Consider the following 18,592-nt stretch of genomic DNA (forward strand, 5'->3'; position numbering starts at 1 on the left):
GCTGCTGTGGATGTTTGAACACAGGAGGTTTTTATTCCCCCCTCCCCTGCTCAGCCATTTAAGGTGAAATGAAATTTAAGGTGACACTTCAAGGTGGGAAGGGGTTTTGTTTGTCTGGATCTTGAAGCTCTGGGGGCTGACAGCTCTGGAGCATCCTCAGCTCACCCAAAGCTGGAAGGATGGTGGTGTAACATGCAGGGAAGTGCAGGATGCTGCAGGATGTGCTCCTGCAGCTGCCTCTGCAATAAATGCCTCTGCAATAAATGCAATAAATGCCTGTGCCTTTGCACAGCTCTCCTGGCCCCTCTGTGTCTGTGAAGGAGGGAGCAGGTCCTGCCCTGCACTGTGGGAACCCTTCAAGCACGGAGCAGAGCGCAGAGAAGTTTAAATGAAGTTCAGCAACCTTTGCTTAAGAACAGGAAACAGGGAGCTGGCTGAGCTGGCAGTCCCAGCAGCTCCTATAAATCTGTGTTTGGCAACTCACTCGTGTGAGGAGCATCTGAAGGGTCTTTACATTTCCTGGCATCATCTGGTGGTTGAAAGCCTTTTGTTATAATGGAAAAGATGCCTCTTTTTCCTTTAAACCATGCCCTCGAGCCTTTCTACCACTGGAAATTCTCTAGAACCATTTTCTAGAACTCTCTTTGGCCCTGCTCTGAGTCTGAACAGCTCTGATTCCCTGAATTGCAGCACAGTGCTGTCACTGATGGCATTGGACATCTTTGGACTGCTCATTCTTCAACTTTCTGAGGGGTTCACTGACTTCCCTGGCATGTGGACTTGGAAATTCTTATAAAATTAGGCCAGGATTAGAAGATTGCTATTCCTGTGTTTACCAGCATATTCTTTTCCTTGCTACCTTTTGTTATATTAGATATGAACTTTTTTTTTTCTTTCCCATTTTCACAGTGAGAACAATCTGTGGGTTGAATGTGGGAACTCTTGGACTGGGAGGATGAAACTGCTGTAATGAGTTTCCTCAGCCTACAATCACCAAAGCAACCCTGCAGAAGCTGATTAAACAAAAGCTAAGAGAAAACAGAGGGAAGGGGTGAGGGCAGGAGGGGCTTCTGAAAGCTGTGATACAGCAAGGAGAAGCTACAGAACTGAAAACTTTGTCAATAAAATTTCAAGGCTGCACCTGGTCAGTGAAACACAGCTTGAAGTTCACAGGAAAAACCTTTAAGTTCTTTAATAAAGCACTGTCATCTCCCCCGCTAAACTGTGTCTCCAAGCTCCACATCTTCATGTTTTTGGACATTTCCAGGTGTTCCACTCCAACAGTGCCCTGGGCAGCCTGGGGCAATGCCTTCAGTGGAGAAATTTCCATTAATATCCAATCTTCCCCTGGCCCAGCCTGAGGCCGTTCCCTCTCCTCCTGTCCCTGTTCCTGGGATCAGAGCCTGATCCCCCCCGCCCCGGGCTGTCCCCTCCTGTCAGGAGTTGTGCAGAGCCAGAAATTCCCCCTGAGCCTCCTTTTCTCCAGGCTGAGCCCCTTTCCAGCTCCCTCAGCCCCTCCTGGTGCTCCAGCCCCTTCCCAGCTCATTCCCTTCCCTGGACATGCTCCATTCAGATCATGCTCCTTCCAGTTCAGTAAGGAAAAAATGCTGCAGAAAAATCCTCATGTGCTCCTGGCAGGACAAGATCTTGGGAGCCTTTGGGTGGCAGGGACACCTTCCACTGTCCCAGGGAGCTCCAAGCCCCATCCAACCTGGCCTTGGACACTTCCAGGGATCCAGGGGCAGCCACAGCTGCTCTGGGAATTCCATCCCAGCCCCTCCCCACCCTCCCAGGGAACAATTCCTTCCCAAAATCCCAAAATCTGCCCTCTGCCAGTGGGAAGCCATTCCCCTTGTCCTGGCACTTCAGGCTGTCCTAAGTCTCTCTCAGAGCTCCTTTAGGTCCTGGAAGGGGCTTTCAGCTCTTCCTGGACCCTTTTCTTTTCCAGGCTGAGCATTCCCAGCTCTCCCAGCCTTTCCTCGTAGGGGATGAGGTCGATCCCACCACAAAGTGGAGCCTGTTACTCAAACCAGTGTGGATAAAAAGTCATGGCCTGCCTGGAAGAGAGCTATCTTTGTGCAGGCTTTGATGTTAAAAAATAGTAACTTGAACTCCCAGATGTACTGATTACCCTGCTAAAAGGAGACGTGGAATCTCTTCTCAGAATTACAGCGTTTTAATTAGAAGAATGTGAGCAAAGCCTTAATCTTGTTAGTAGGGCTAGATAGGGATGAGGCAGAAACAAAATCCACAGCGACACAGTCCCAAACACCAAAAGCTGTGTCTTGGAGGTTGGAAACAGCACCAGAACTGCTCCCTGCCACTGCTTTTCCTGCAAGACTAAGCTTGACAGTGACTAAGTTGGAGGAAGCAGCTCTTCTGCCTTGTAGCACTGAGCTACATCACACACAGCTGCTTGGGGAAAAAAATAGCTGAGATGTGGGAAAGGTACCTCAGATTTACAAACCAAACCCACAGATACTCCATGATTCCCTTTAAAGTTCTTTTGAGCCCTTCTAAATTCTTGTGACATTCAAGGATCAATAAGAGTCTCATCTGTAGCTGATTCTGAGAGATGTTAATCTTTGCCTTGGCTTTGCAGTCTGCTTGAAATAGTACTTGTTCCTTCATGTCAGGCCTCTGGCAATGCTTACAGAGCCAGGATTACAGTCTCCAGTGAATCCCATTTGTACTGTCATTAACTTTCTAAACTGTTCCCCATAGCTGGCAACCTTTCCATGCTTGGAGATCTGCTTAGTGGGAAGCTGGGAGAGTGATGGGTTTTGCCTGTCTGGAATCATTGGGCTTTTAATTGAGATTTGTTTAATTTTGTCATTAAGTCCATTTACGTTGTAGGCATTTCATGACCATGATTACACACTGTGCCTGTACCCTGGCTGTGTTTTGTGCCATTTACCTATTAAAGAAAGAGAAATAAGCTCTGTGTTTACTTAAGATTTTTACAAGTAGCCATTTTTTTTTTACTTCCATTAACTTAGTTAATAAATTAATCCAATCTTTGGATTGGAAAAAACGGCTCATCTGCAGATCCTGTGCTGTGTTCTGAGGAAGTGATTGGATTTATTTAGCAAAATACAGCTGAGGATTCAGTACCTGCTTGCCTGGAAGGAATTGTCAGAACCCATAAACGTGGGAATTATGGATGATTCCAAATCAGGGATAAATTTTGATCAGAAGGCAGCAGGAATGGGAATATTTCTGCAAATGCCAAGGACTTTATGGTGAGCAGCAGTCCCTGTGCTTGTCCCTCAGTCACAGAGGTGTGGGAGGGCTTGGAGCAGCCTGGTCCAGTGCAGAGGGTCCTGCCCAGTGCAGGGGTGGAATGAGATGAGCTTCAAGGTCCTTCCAGCTCTGAGCAGCCTGGGGTTCTGTCATTCCGTGGCTCTCTGACAGATCAGGGGTGCAGGTGACTTTGCTGCTCTCCCAGTGTGACTCAGGGGTGACCAGGACTGTGGGAGTTACACCACAGCTCGATAGGGATCAGCAGCTGGGGAAGCCAAAGTCTTGTCTCTTAATAAGAGAAAAGAAAGCTGATTAATCAGCTGAGTCACCCTGCTCTGCCTCACTGCTGGTATGAGTGGCATTCCCTATGGATCAGCTTATTCTGAGGGAAAAGCCAAACCATAATCAAGGCTAATTGACTGAGCTCAATCAAATGTTTCAAAATACCACCCGTGAGTCTGACATCAAATAAAAAGCAGGGGCATTCCCAGTCAGGCAGTTAATTGCTTCCTGTAAACTTGTTCTTTGCAATAATTTGAAGATTTTCACCAGAGCTCCCTTTTATTTCCATTTCTGAGGCTTACAGCAGGTTAGTAATGTACAGATCAACAGACTGGAACAAGACTCTTGCCCTCACATTTCTTCCTTCTCAATGATGCTGCAGTGCTGCCTTGCCTCTGGGACAGAAAATTTGCAGCCTCCAGGAGTTAAAGCAACTTTTTAGAAGGTTTCAGAAAGATAAATAATACCAACTTCTTGCAGCTATTAGTACTAGCAGCAAAAATTGCAATATTTCAGAGTAAAGCCAGTAGGCTTCTTCGTCATTCTGTTTAGAGAATTAATCCCAAAAGGATATTTCTATGGGTTTTGTTTCTTACATCCAGCAGAAATTGTTTCAAAGAGGAGCTGAAATGTCAGGCTTTTTGCAAGAGTTTGTCTAGTGGAAAATAACGGTGGTGTTTCAACTTTTGTGTCTGGTTTTCCTGATGTGCCCCAGGTTGTGTGCAGCCATGAAAAATCAGCAGCACATCTGTAAATGAATCATCTTTTTCCCTGCACGCACACGGTTGCACAAGTTTATCGACTGCCTGCTTTGATGAATATTTGATATTTGTCATGTGGAGCTATCCCATGCCATTGTAAGAGCAGAAATTCCACAATCAAATAAGCACAATTAACAACTGGATTTGATGTCACGGCTAATGAGCCCCAGCCCTGCTGCAGGCACAGCACACAGGACGAGCCAGCCCTCTGTGGTCAGCAGCGATCCCAGGGCTGAAATTCCAACACACACATCTGGACTGAGCATTTCCTCATCTGGCTGAGAGGGCAGAGCAGGTGGGGGGACCTCAGGTGAGCCCCAGCATTGGAAAAAAATCAGTATTCCAGGAATCCTGGAATGGTTTGGTTGGAAGGGACCTTAAAACTCATCCAGCTCCAACCCTGACACCTCCCACTGTCCCAGGCTGCTCCCAGCCCCATCCAACCTGGCCTTGGGCACTGCCAGGGATCCAGGGACAGCCACAGCTGCTCTGGGAATTCTATTTCATTCCTTCCCCACCCTCACAGGGAGGAACAGCTTCCTAACATCTGATCTAAACCTACTCTCTGTCACTTTAGAACAATCCAATTAAGTTACATCAAGAGATTTTTCTTTCTGAAAATGCAAGATGGGGTCCCCGGCACCTCAAATATAACCAACACAAAAAAGTTCTTGAAATTTGCACTTGAAATACTAAATTGCTTCTATTTCACCAATGTATTCAAGACACTACAGGTCCTAATTTTCTGATTTCCTTAAAAATAGCCAGACATTTATTTGGAGAATTTTAGACACAGATAATCTACAATGGAAACTCATCCAGTGCCACCCCTGCCATGCCAGGGACACCTTCCACTGTCCCAGGCTGCTCCAAGCCCTGTCCAACCTGGCCCTGGACTCTGCCAGGGATGCAGGGGCAGCCACAGCTGCTCTGGGCACCCTGTGCCAGGGCCTGCCCACCCTCATAGGGAACAATTCCTTGCCAATATCCCACCCAAACCTCCCAACCTTTCTGTCCACCCCTGAGAAGGAGTGTTTGGGCTGAATGATCTTGGAGGTCTTTTCCAACCTCAGCGAATCTGTAATAAATTCCATGATCTTTTCCCCCATACAATCGTGATTCTGGTTTGTATTTCAGTTTAAAATCCATCCCTTTTCTGCAGCAGGGCATGAACACAGGTGCCACAGGCTTCACACCTTCTGTACCTCCACAAAAATCAAAACTCCCATCCCAAATCTGAATTGCCATGGGGGCTGTGCCAATATCAATTAGTACAAATAACCTGATACATTTGAAATTAGCTGTCATTATAACACTTAACCCCATGTGTAACCATGTATTTTCCTTGTCTGGATATTTGCTATGCACCTTGTATTTATTACAGTGTTATTTGTTAATGCTTTTGTGTGGTGAATCAGTTGTCAGGAAGAATGACTGTGGTTACAAAAAAGCAGTTTTATTGTGAACTGGAAGGAAGAGAATATGGATGAGGATGGAGAGGGTGGAGAGAGAAGATGACATTTGTAGCCAGATGTGATTTGTAGGATGAAAATATTAAATGCTGTTGAAAAGTGGGACTCCACAGATCATTGACATAATTGTGGCAATAGGAATAGATTTTTCTTTGGTATTTGCCTGTTTTTGCTACAATTTTCATCAGATGATGAATACACGACAATTTTACATTGTCTAACACAAAAGAAATTGGCTTTTTATTCTATTTTTTAAAATAACATATGTCTAGCAGATTTCTAACTGAGCCATCTTTTTAAAGAAGCCTGTTGTGACTGAATTTTGCATCTTTCAACTTTTCTCTGGGGTTTCTTTGCATTAGTATTAGGTTCAAAGCAATAATCAAGGTCTAAGCCTTACAAGATCATTTTTTTGCCTGCTTAAAATGAAAACCAGAGGGGAGTTTTGCTGATTAGGTGTGTACTTCATTTCTGTGCACAGTGCCAGAGTTTAAATACATGTCACTTGGAAATGAGCTTTTGCAAATTCAAAGGGAGAGAGATGAACTTTAAATCTGAACTTTAAACCTCACATCAGTTTTCCTGTGGCACTGGAGATGTGTTATTTTCACAGAAAGTATTTCCTTTTGCTTTCAAGTGATGGCACAAGCAAAGTGCTGGAGACTGAATTCAGTGACTTGAATTCTTTTTAAAAAATTTGAAATACTGAACAAAGGGGAGAAATTCTGCAGGTCATTAAATAATTTCCTAATTTCTTTGCTTTCACGGAGAAGGGAAGAAATGAGAAGGAAAGGGCCACACACTTTTCTGTCTCAGAAATGTCTCTAGTGCAGCCCTTCCCAGCACCAGGAACGTGCACCCAGGGAGAGCTCACGGATCAAACTCCCTCTGATGCTTTGGATTCTGGATGCTTTGCCAAACCCAGAAACTCACACTTCTGGCACAGATAAAGTGTCCTGGAATGTGAGGCTGAGCGCTGACCCTTTGCACTCTCAGCTTGTGCCTGAGAAAATGATGAGAGGAAGGTTTGGCAGAGGGGCTGGGGCAGGGAGGGCTGGGACCCAGGCAGGGGGAGAACGTGGATGTTGAATGTTCAGAGCGCTGATAACTCCAAACACGGAATTCCGGGATGGTTTGGGTGGGAAGGGGCCTTGAAGCTCATCCCATTCCACCCCTGCCATGGCAGGGACACCTCCCACTGTCCCAGGTTGCTCCCCAGTAATGAGGGAAGGGATGGAAAAGTTTTTTGACAGGGAAAATAAACCCACAGCTCGCCTTAGTGCCTTGTTCTGTACTTATTTCTCTTGACACACTTCAGGTTCTTTCTCCTCCCAGGTAAGAAGTGCAGTTACTGTGATCAGTTTTGCTGAGGGAAATGGATAAAACCAGTTACACTGAGCAGAAACAAGAATAATCCACTTACTCCTTTTGAGACAGAACCCCTTTGATGTCCTCTCAGCACAGGAGAATGACCAGGTGAGGGGATCATCTCTGACAGGGCAAATAGAAGATTCTAAGAGCAAGATGAGCGTGTCATGGTCTAAATAATCCACACAAACAGATTGTATGGCTGTGGGAATGCACCCAGCTCAAACCCCTCGCTGCTCTGGTGCTGGGACATGGAGTATCCCAAAAGGATCATGGAATAATGGGCAGGAAATGATGCATTTGGAAAATGCAGGCTGTGTCATCCACCACGGGGCCAAGATCTTTGTGAACAAGCACAGGTCTTTTCTCATACCTGACTCATCCAGCACATAAAGTCGTCAAAGAAAAAGGATGAAAGCTATGTTTCAAAACAGAAAAACACATATTCTGCGAGCCAGAGCTCTTAAATGTATCATAATCAAAGTATTACGTAGCAATGAGGTGCCTGGCAAATCCCCATCACAAAAATTTCTGAACAACTCCTTTTTTTTTTTTTTTTCTAGAAGAGCCTGGATCACATCTGGTTGTGTCAGGAACAAAATAAAATAGTCAAAGTAAAGCAGTGAACCAGACTAGTGAGATCTGTATCACCTTTCTGCCTATACAAGAGGGGAAATACAAAGTGATCGAGAACTGGAAAAAAAGCAAAATAGTAGTTTTTCACCTGGCAAAGCCATACTTGGCAAATAGAAAGTTATCAAACACATAATCTGCTTCCCAGCTGTATTTACACCAGGCCAATTTACTCACTGTAGGTCAGAACTGTCAGAATTAGTGTAATCTTTACAAATTTCCTATAAGTTAACAAGTAAATGAGCGAAGGCAATTTCTGCTGTATCCTCTTGAAGGCAGCAACATTTCCCACAAAAGTGGCAGTTCAAAAGAAATGACCAGCCCTGAGTTAGGAACCAGATTCATTTTACCCATTAGTCATTCATTTAATTCATTTCTTTGATTTTATTCTTGGAGGAGGTTCATATTTACACAACATAAATGGTCATTATGGTTTAGTGGGCACTGTGGTGTTCGTCAGAGGTTGGACTTGATGACCTTGGAGGTCTTTCCCAACCTTAATGATTCCATTTTTTTGTCCATAATACGTAAACCAGAGCCCAAAAACAAAACCAAAGAACTTGTTTTACCTTCTGGTTGATTTTTGTCTGTCTTTGTGCTTGAATCTTTTCCCCCTGAAATCAGTGGGGATTTTGATTCCTAACCAGTCAATGGGAGCAGAATCTGATCTTTTATTAGCACATTGTTATGGACCCCATGGGGACAGGAAATTGGATTTTGGAGCCAGGAAGATAAATGAGGGAAAGACTTTTTGGAACAGTTTATCATCTGTGTCGATGTTCCGTTTTAGAAAATCCCTGAATAAAAGAAGGCTTGAACTGCCTCAAGTGATCTGGGCACTGCAGGTTTGATTTCTGCCTCACTGCAGGGGATTGTGCCAGGGTTTGGTTGGGAAGCCCAGGCCAGGCCAGGTCCTCACCTTGGGGCATTGTCAGCACCTCTCAGTTCCCTCCAGGAAATGCCAGTGTGAAATGTGAAAGTTGTGTCCATGAGACAGGACAAGGGGGATGGCTTTAAACTGAGAGAGGGCAGGGTTAGGTGGACACTGGGGACAAATCCTTCCCTGGGAGGGTGGGCAGGCCCTGGCACAGGGTGCCAGAGCAGCTGAGGCTGCCCCTGGATCCCTGGAAGTGTCCAAGGCCAGGCTGGACAGGGCTTGGAGCAAACTGGGGCAGTGGAAGGTGTCCCTGGCATGGCAGGGTTGGGATGGGATGAGTTCCTTCTCACCCAAACAATCCTGTGATTTTGTGATAAAACCAATCCCAGCATCAGGCAGGGTGTGACTGACACATCTTGATTTGGGTCATCTGATGGTGTCCACCACTGTGCCATAAACCTCAAAGCACTGCTGGAAATGCAGGGGAACAAAGAAGAAAGGTGATAAACAGCTGCCTCCAAGACAAGGAGAAGTCCAAGGTGTTTCACTCAGCCAGCAGTGGCCTGGGGCAACTCAAAGGATGGACAGAAATGTGGCAGAAAAGCCATCAAAGCTTATTCCAAACTACCTGCTGCAGTCATTTGAATTTCGATAATATATTTGTGTGTATTTAGGGCCTGATTCCTCCTTGCACTGAGCAACTCTCAGCTGTGTGCAGGCTCCAAACTCTGAGCAGAATCTGCTCCTTTTCTGCTGCTGTCCAGCCCTGCTGTGAGCTAAATGTCTCTCCCAGGAGCTGCTCTGGCTCTGGGTTGCTCTGGATGTCCTTGGTGGCTCCTCAGCTCTCTGCCAATGCACTCAGGTTTTTGGCACCCAGGTTTCACTGCTGGCATTGCCTTCTCTGCTGCATTCTCAGGGTGATGCAGTTCTCAGAGTGAAAGGTTGTTGTTAGTGTAATTAATGAGGCATTTCCCTGCTGCTCTTTACTTGAGATTTATTTGTGTATAATATTTTTAGTAGAAGCTGTTAGAAAAGGCCTGAGTTCAATTAAAAAAATTCAGATAAAATGCCAGCTCCATATAAAGGCCACATTGAGATGAGATAAAATGGTATTTCTCCATTTCAATGAATTTCACAAGATTCCCCAGCATTCACAGGCCCTTTCCACTGCCTCATAATCTGCTCAGACACTGATTTGCCTGAAGAGCTGTAAATCTCATCCTTGATGTCTTTCTGTAGTGGTGACATCCATCAACACTGGCCTGCACCTAATCCTTGAGCAAAAACCAAAATGAGGGATGCTATTTTACCTTTCCATTGTGCCAGAATTGTCATTTCTGTCAGTGAACTAGCAACCCACAGTAAATATTACACAGTCACCTTTCTTGGGGTGGGACAGGCCAAGTATTTGAAAGCTGCAGCACCAAGGAGAAGGAACCAGAGCAGTAAGATCTGCATGCAGATCAGGAATTCTGCCTCCTGCAGCCCCTGGGGCTGGCTGGGGAGTGGGGTGCACACAGAGCAGCCCCGTGGGGATCAAATCCTGGGGCTGCTCACCCCTCTCAGAGCTCATTGAGGAGCTTTGAGTGTGTCCAGAGGAGGCAGCGAGGCTGGAGAGGGGCTGGGAACACAAACCCTGTGAGGAAGGGCTGAGGGAGCTGGGGATGTTCAGCCTGGAGAAAAGGAGACTCAGGGGTGACCTTATCACTCTCACAACTCCCTGGAAGGTGCCTGTGTCAGGTGGGGTTGGGCTCTTTCTCCAGGCAGCACTGACAGAAAGAGAGGACACAGCCTTAAGCTGAGCCAAGTGAAACACAGGTTGGATATTAGGAAGAAGTGTTTCACAGAGAGAGTGATAAAGTACTGGAATGGCCCTGCCCGGGGAGGTAGAGTCACCATCCCTGGATGTGTTAAACAAACACTGAATGTGGCACTGGTGCCAGGGTTTAGTTAAGGAGTTAGGGCTGGGTTGGACTCGATGATCTTGGAGGTCTCTTCCAACCCAGTGATTCTGTGATTCTGTGACTCTGTGACTCTGTGATTCTGTGACTCTGTGACTCTGTGACTCTGTGATTCTGTGGCTCTGTGACTCTGTGACTCTGTGATTCTGTGACTCTGTGACTCTGTGACTCTGTGATTGACTCTGTGACTGTGGAAGCACAGATTTGTGGAACCACAGGCAGCAGCTCTGCTCCTGGTGTGCCTGTTTGCTGTGTGAGCCCTGTGACCTGCAGCATCCCGTGGGGAGGAATTCCACAGCTCCTGTGCCCAGAGAGAGGAACCTCCTCATCCTCCTCCTGCCTCGACATTGCCACCTGCCAGCTTTATTTCCTGCTCCTCGGTTTTTGACAACAGCCATTTCCTCTCAACATCTTAAGCACAACTGTGGCTATAAATATCTCCCTCACACCCCTGCACAGCCATCTCTTTTCCAGACTTAGAAATCACAATCTCTGTAGTTTCTCTAAATACGGAAAATGTACCAGGCTTTCATCATCCTGCACCTTTCCTTGTTTTACATTAAGCTTTTTGTCCTTGTAACCAGTGACCAGAACTACAAGCAGTACCCAGGATTTGGGGATGGGATGGGTTTATATGGAGGGTCTGAGATCTTCTTTCCCCCAAAATTCCATGGTTTTAAGTATTAGTGGCACTGGGCAGACAAGAGTGCTCATAACTCTCAGTGACTGATACTGTGATCTCTTGGCAACAGCAAAGATGATCTTGCTTTGCTTGACCATGTCATTTTTGGTATAAATTCACATTCACATGCACACAAATATTTAATGAATTCTGTGGGGCTGCACAAAGGGCATTGTGGGGAGAGAAAAAGCCACAGCACATCCCCCAGGACGTCTGTCCCTGAGCTTTGGTTGGGGAAATGTTCTTAAAATGCTTTGGCCTCTGTGACCCTGCTCAGGTCAGACCCAGCACAGGCAGAGTTTCCTTCTGGCCAGGGCAGGAGTGCAGCTGCTGGTGCTTGTGCCTTTTGCTTCCATGGGATCCTTAGGGCTGGAAAACACCCCCAGGAAGGTTTAATTCACACAGCACCACCGTGCTCACCCCTGAACCACGTCCCCCAGTGCATTTCTGAACACTTTGGGGTGGTGACTCCAGCACTGCCCTCAGCAGCCTGTCCCAATATCTGGCAACCCTTTCAGGAGAGAAATTTTCCATAATATCCAACCTGACCCTCCCCTGGCACAACTTGGGGCCACTTTTTGTCCTGTCCCTGTTTCTCTGGGAGCAGAACCCGACCCCCCCAGCTGTCCCCTCCTGTCAGGAGCTGTGCAGAGCCAGAAATTCCCCCTGAGCCTCCTTTTCTCCAGGCTGAGCCCCTTCCCAGCTCCCTCAGCCCCTCCTGATGCTCCAGACCCTTCCCCAGCTCCTCTGCCCTGGCACAACTTTCTTCCTTTCTTTCCTTCCACGAGATAAATTTGGTGGGAAGAGGAGTTACCCCTTTTCTCTGGGAACAGAATGAGATTTGATAAATTCTGGGGTTTAACAAACCCCTTGCCCGAGCAGCTGCCGGCAGAGGTCACCGTTGCTGTAGCTGGGCTGGAGGGGGTTGAGTTTCCCCGGCTTTTATTGGCCTCACATTCAGGATTGACAAATATTTCTGACCCCACCAATCCAGCGCTGACTGCTGCTGTTACAGCACTGAACCTTTTGGAATGAAACCATCGGGTTTAGTAACCCTTAATCTTTTCTTTATCAGCAGTTTGTTTGTAAAATGCAGACAAAAAAATAAAATGTTTCTGTTAATTTCTTAAAATTACCAGTATTTTTTCCAAGTGCTGTTAATTTAAGTCAGTAATGCTAATTGGTATGTATTCAATATTCTTCTAGTCCTAAAATTATTTTGTAAGGAAGCAGAAAGCCAATTAACAGAAGCTGTGCTTAAAGCGACATTTATATGGCCAAAGCCATGGAGCAGTAGGGGAATTTATGGGATTTATTCTATTGATTGAAACTATCTAGTTTTTAATGTGTTCCATTTGACCCTTGTTCTAGACATCCCATTAAATAAAGATATTTTACACCTGAAAATGCTAATCTGAATACGTATTTTAGGTATTTTTTCTAAACTGATTTTTAAAATTAATATCTTGTGGTTATTTCATAGGTGGCTCAGTTATCCTATGAAGTAATTGTTTGTTTAACGTGTGGGTTAAAATGATGCTCGTGCTCATTGTGACTCTCCACTGAACTTTTACAAAGATGTCTAAAAAGATAATTTCAGATTTCCATGGTGAAAAGGGGGCACTCAGCTAAAAGGATGAGGAAATAGAGCCACAGTTACTTTTTTTTACCACCTTGTTGGGAGGGCCAGGTCCCTGCAGGGTGAGAGGCTGGGGTTGATCCAGCTGTGCAATCACTGGGGCTGCACAGATGTGTCAGGGGGCTCCTCTCCAGACCTCACTGAGATTTGGTTGAAAATGATTCATATCTGTTAATATTATTAACACTTTTAAAGGCCGAGCCCTTCTTATCGTACTTGAGAACTCTCCAATATATTTGAATCTTCGTTCCATCCTTGTAACCTCTTGGGGAAGTGCAGAAAACACTGTAACCCTCTGAATTTCAGACAAAACTGCCTCAAAGGGCGGTTGGCAGGGGGAATTTAAAAGCCTGTTTTCCACAATATCTGAACCAGCTCAGAAGTGCCACAAACAGGAATGTGCAGACAAGTCAGCTCCCTCTCTGTCTTACTGCAGAAAATTGTCAGATTTCAGTTTAGCTTAGCTAAAAAATTGCCCCAAAAACTTTATTGTGATACTGTAATGCACGAAAACATCCATAAATTATCTGTCTAACAGTCAGACTTCATGCAACAGTCAGAATCGAATGCAACTCCCAAGTCGTGACAACTTGGAAAACCAGCCTGACAAGCACGCTCACTTTTGGTGTTTCTCTAAAACTTCTTGAGCTTTAAAAGGAGAATTTCAAGTGAGGAAAGAACCGAAGCACAAACACTTTTTGTTCTCGGCACACAGATTCCTTCTGTCTCCCTGCCTGGGGTCCCCGTTTTTATCTGTGAGCTCAAACAGTGTTATCACCAGCTATAAATCAATAAACACTGCCAGCTCCATCCCGTCACTGCACACAGGCAGCAGGGAGGTCGTGAGCTTTTCCAAGTGGACATCCCAGAGGATAACACGGTCTCTGGTGAAGCACTGCCCTGTCTGCAGCTAAAGGGATCCAGCCTTGGCTCAGCCACGCTTTTATTTAGCAGAATTCCCATTTATTTATGTTAGTACAGAAAGAAAGGAGTTTTTATCCAGAGCAGAATTATCACGGGGAGGGGGAAAGGAAATAAGAAAGCCTCAATATTCACAACAAAGCCAGCAAAGAATTTTCATAGAGGTGCAACTGCTGCAGAATGCAAATAAAACTAAGTTCCCATATACCTGGATGAAAAGACTGAGAACACTTGCGTTTCCCTGAGATTAAGCTGCTCTCGCTAAAGACGTTTTTCAAGCCTTAAGCCTCTCCGCAGCTGCCCCACGAACACCTTCCAGATGTGCGTGCGGCCAAACCTGCCCGGGCAGATGCGATGTTCGGTCCCGCCGAGCCAAACGCCGCTCGCAAGCGGCGAGCGCTCGGTGCTGCGCGGGTCATCCCATCCCTTCTGATCCCATCCCATCCTTCTGATCCCATCCCTTCCCATCCCATCCCGTCCCATCCATCGGTGCGTGCTGCCGGAGCGGCTCCGCAGGGCCGGGCGGGTCTCGCTCACCTCAGGGCCGGGCGCTGCTGTCCCGGCGCTCGGCGCTGCCCGCGGGCTGTCGGGGCCGCTCGGCGCTCCCGCTGTCCGCGCTGTGCTCGCCCAGCCCGCAGAGCCATTCACATCCCCGCCGCAGCCTCATCCAGCGCTCGGGGCTCCGCTCTGATTCACGGCGAGCCGGCTCCCTGCGGGTCCCAGCGCTGTGGACGTGTGGGAGCTGCACGGGCTCGCAGGAATCCAGCGCTTGGCTCGCTGCCGAGCGCAGGCAGGGATGCGCAGATGTGCAGTGAAAGTTTCAAAGCGCTGCTGGCCGTGTGAGCGCGCTCGCAGAGCGCCCGGGGAAGCCTCCGGCCCCGCGGTGCCGCTGGCAGCGACTGCAGCCCTCTGCGAGGGGTGTTTTGTCCTCAGCCTTTCCGCTCCGCATCCTAATCCTCGCCCTCAATTTAAAGGTGAGGGCTCGCGGAGTGAAACTCCCAGCTCCCCGATGGATGGGTCCTTTAGAAAATCACCCCCGGAGCCCTGTGCTCATCAACAAACCTGAGGGAACACCAATGGTTAACTGGGGAAGGAGTGGAACCCTGCAAAAAACTCTGCAGTCCCCATTATCAGCTGGCTCGAACCGGGGTCAGCCAAGCACTGGTTGAGAGTAGCAAAAAAATATTTGACCCTGACTCGAGGCAGAGGAAAAAGATTATATAAGAATCCTTCCAACCGAGATATTCTGTGTTTAACAGGCTTACCTTCAGCAACAAAGAGATATGGAAATGTTTTCCCAGCGTCTTTCAGGAGAGGGATTAAGTGGTTTACAAGAGAACAACAGTGGGATTTAGGCGATGGTAAATATAGGAAAGAAATGTAAAAATTTAAAACTTTGTAATGTAGATATATAAAAGGCAATTTGGCTAAAAACTCCACTCTCAAAAAAGTTGGCAGGTCTGTCGAGGATTATGAAGCAGCCCCTTAGAATTTCATAGTTCTTGTTCTGGCACAGTGGAACCTTTGTGATTATACAGATCCAAGGAAAAAAAATTAAAAGCAGATCACTGCATTTTATCTAAGTGGAAGTAATCAAACACTTTTTGATTCCATCCAGGAGAGGGCAGCCAGCTGGAGAGACTGGTCCTTAAATCCTTAGGGAAAGATGTGTGGAAGGCACCACGTAAAGGCAAAGAGCAAGGAGGCAGAGAAGCCTTGAGATAATCAAGTTATTTGCCCCGGGAATGTGCTGCTTCCTGAACCTGGAGCACCCATATCCTCATGTTTTATTTAGCACCAGCAGAAAAACCTTGAATTCCTCCCCCACGGAGCCAAAGTGGCTCCAGTGCTAGACTGATTCTTGGAGGTGATGTGTGTTTAAAATCGCCTGGAATATCCTTTAGGAAACTGCAGCACAAAATGCTGGACATGAGTGCTGAAATTGCCTTTCCCATTTGCCAGGATTATGCAGATTGCTTTGTTTTTCTCCGAGAAAAATGCTTCTGCACGTGATGGCAGTGACAGGCCAAAGTGTGTCTTCATTTACACAGGGAGAGTTTCTTCAGTTGTTTCCTGCAAACCCTGACCTGGGGATTTGGCCGTGGCAGAACTGCCAGGCTGGGCTTGTGCTGAGCATTTGTCTCACTTCATTAGGACGTTCTCAAATTAGGATTTTGTGCTGGAAAACCAGAAAGAGCCTCAGAGCCCATTGTGACTGCAGCAAACAGCATCAGATGAGAGCTAGAAAATGATTGGGTTTTTCTTCTCTTTACGTAAAAGTTAGTGCACACTTGCGTTGAGCACCTCTAAGAGTATTTCTTGGCAAGAGCTGCCTGTTTTTTCTTAAAGCTGTGTCACAAAAGCTCGTTTGGACACAGTAATCAACAATCCATTATGTTTGTGCTTAATCTGTGCCACCAGCACTAATTTCTGTCTTGAAGAAATCCTCCTCCTGTCGCACACTGTGGTCCCTCCTGAGCTCAGCCCAGCAGGCTGATGTTACAAGGGATCCTTGGGAAGAGGCAGGAGCTCTTCTGCTTTTCCTGACGTTCCCATGTCACCCAAACAAACAGGAACTCAGCTTTTGGAGAAGGTGTGGCAGCAGAGGAATGTCTGATCCCAGGGCACTGCCGTGCTCAGAGGTGAATCCTTCTCCTTCAGCAGTGGTTGGAGGCACAGATTTACAGAGGAAAGCCTTGCTCAGCCCTCCAGGAGCTGAGGGTTCTCCTGTTTTGGCAGGTCACTGGTGCAAGGTGAAGGGCTGGAATGTCAGGGTGACTGAGGAAAAGATGTGCTCTGGAATCAGAGAGGCAGCTGGGTAAAGAGTCCTGTGAGCACTAGATGAGTGAATTCTGACTCTCCACTGGGTTGCATCCAGTTATTTCCCTGTTTCTATTACAATTTAAAATCTCCCATGATCTCTTAGATGAGCTTCTGTGAGAAGCTGTGGCTGCCCTGGATCCCTGGAAGTGTCCAAGGCCAGGCTGGATTGAGCTTGGAGCACCCTTGGATGGTGGAAGGTGTCCCTGCCCATCGAGCAAGATGAGCTTTAAAGTCCCTTCCAACCCAAAATGTCACACGATTCTATGGATTCCTCCTGGAATCGGTGTCCTTTGTGCTGCTGAAAGTCTCAGAGAAGGCATTTGGGAGGAAGTGTCTGGGCTCTTTTTGTTTAGAAGAAACAACCTTCGAGGAAAAAAAAGTTGCTTTTGATGAATCCTCATTAATTTCTGAAATCTTTGTGGGTTTGGAAGCAACATGGGCGAGTACAGCTGCTGTTCATAAAATCTTGGCACTTCAGAGAGGTGTCAGGTCACTGAGAAAGGGACCCACAGAGCATCAAACAGTTTTCAGAGATCCTGTAAAAGTATAAAGGGATGGGATGAGCTTAACAAGTCTTATTTTCCTCAGAGACACTTATTTAAATGTGCATTACATTCAATACTTCCTTGTAATGCTAAGTCTTTACATGAGAAAAGATGTATCACAAGCAACCCTCTCCCCCTGCCTGTCCTGGGGGTGCTTTGATGGGAGTGTGAGGAAGAGTTACAAGTATCTTAAATTAAACACTCAGAGTGGAAGACAGTGTCTGTTTTACCTGAAAGAATATTCAGCTTCTACACTTGTATATTTGCAGGAAGCAGAACGTTGTTAACTTGTGTAAACTTGTCTGAGAGCTGTTCCCAGGGCTAAAGTGAATGGAAAGAGATCACAGGATCCCAGAGTGGTTTGGGTTGGAAAGGACCTTAAAGTTCATCCAGTCCCAGCCCTGCCATGGACAGGGACTTTCCACTGTCCCAGGGTGCTCCAAGCCCCGTCCAACCTGGCCTTGGGCACTTCCAGGGATCCAGGGGCAGCCACAGCTGCTCTGGGCACCCTGTGCCAGGGCCTGCCCACCCTGCCAGGGAACAATTCCTGCCCAATATCCCATCCATCCCTGCCCTCTGGCAGTGGACACCATTCCCTGTGTCCTGTCCCTCCCTCCCTTGTCCCCAGTCCCTCTCCAGCTCTCCTGGAGCCCCTTTAGGCCCTGCAAGGGGCTCTGAGGTCTCTTTGGAGCCTTCTCCTCTCCAGGTGAGCACCCCCAGCTCTCCCAGCCTGGCTCTCTTATGAGATACTCAACTTTTATGAGTAGAAGTTAATCAAGAGGTTGGAAGGACTGATCACAACACAAATTCTCTCCTTGTGCTCATGACAGAAAATGAAAAAGTTGATAGAGGAGCTGAGGGTCTGATTTGCCTTTGGGGGTTTGTGCAGCACCACTCTGGGGTTGTGTGTGCGGGGAGACATTTCCAGAAAAAAGCAGAAGCTCACTTATGGGTCATGAATAAATGGGTCAGACAAACAAGTTCATTACTGATTTACTGTAGGACTCAGTCTCCTGTAAACATTTTCTTAGCTGTCTCTGCCTCATGGCTTCACAGCTGAGTCGATACCACATAGGGAGGGCGGCCTGGGTCGGAAAATCGATGGGGACACGATGCAATCCCAGCAGCCTGCCACCCAAACCCAGCAGGGACACAATCTGTGTTGGACTGCTCTGCTCTAATCCTTTCTTTCTCTTTTGCTTCGTTCTGCACTGCACAGGAGAAAGAAACCCCTTGACTCTAAATGAAAACCTCTCAAAAGCCTGAGCTGACTAAAAGCAAAATGTCTGGTGATGGCTCAAGTGCTGTTACAGACAGAACATAATTGTAGTGGCAGTGACAGATAGACAGAGCTCTGAGAAAAACTTCACATTCTGCTTCAGATT

At 46.8% G+C, this 18,592-nt stretch overlaps 1 protein-coding gene across 2 annotated transcripts in view; it reads right to left on the reverse strand.

Annotated features, from left to right (window-relative positions):
• The window catches only part of NGF (nerve growth factor), a 29,117-nt gene extending 14,255 nt beyond the window's left edge, over window positions 1-14,862 (reverse strand). Inside the window, exon 1 of one of the 2 annotated variants that reach the window (XM_063418404.1) lies at window positions 14,377-14,862. The gene's annotated coding sequence lies outside the window, so the exon portion shown is untranslated. The remainder of the gene's footprint in view (window positions 1-14,376) is intronic. The other variant, XM_063418403.1, reaches the window with a different exon arrangement.
• Window positions 14,863-18,592: the final 3,730 nt, after the last annotated feature.

Source organism: Prinia subflava, chromosome 23, assembly GCF_021018805.1.
Source record: "Prinia subflava isolate CZ2003 ecotype Zambia chromosome 23, Cam_Psub_1.2, whole genome shotgun sequence".
In the NCBI taxonomy this organism is placed as follows: Eukaryota; Metazoa; Chordata; class Aves; order Passeriformes; family Cisticolidae; genus Prinia; species Prinia subflava.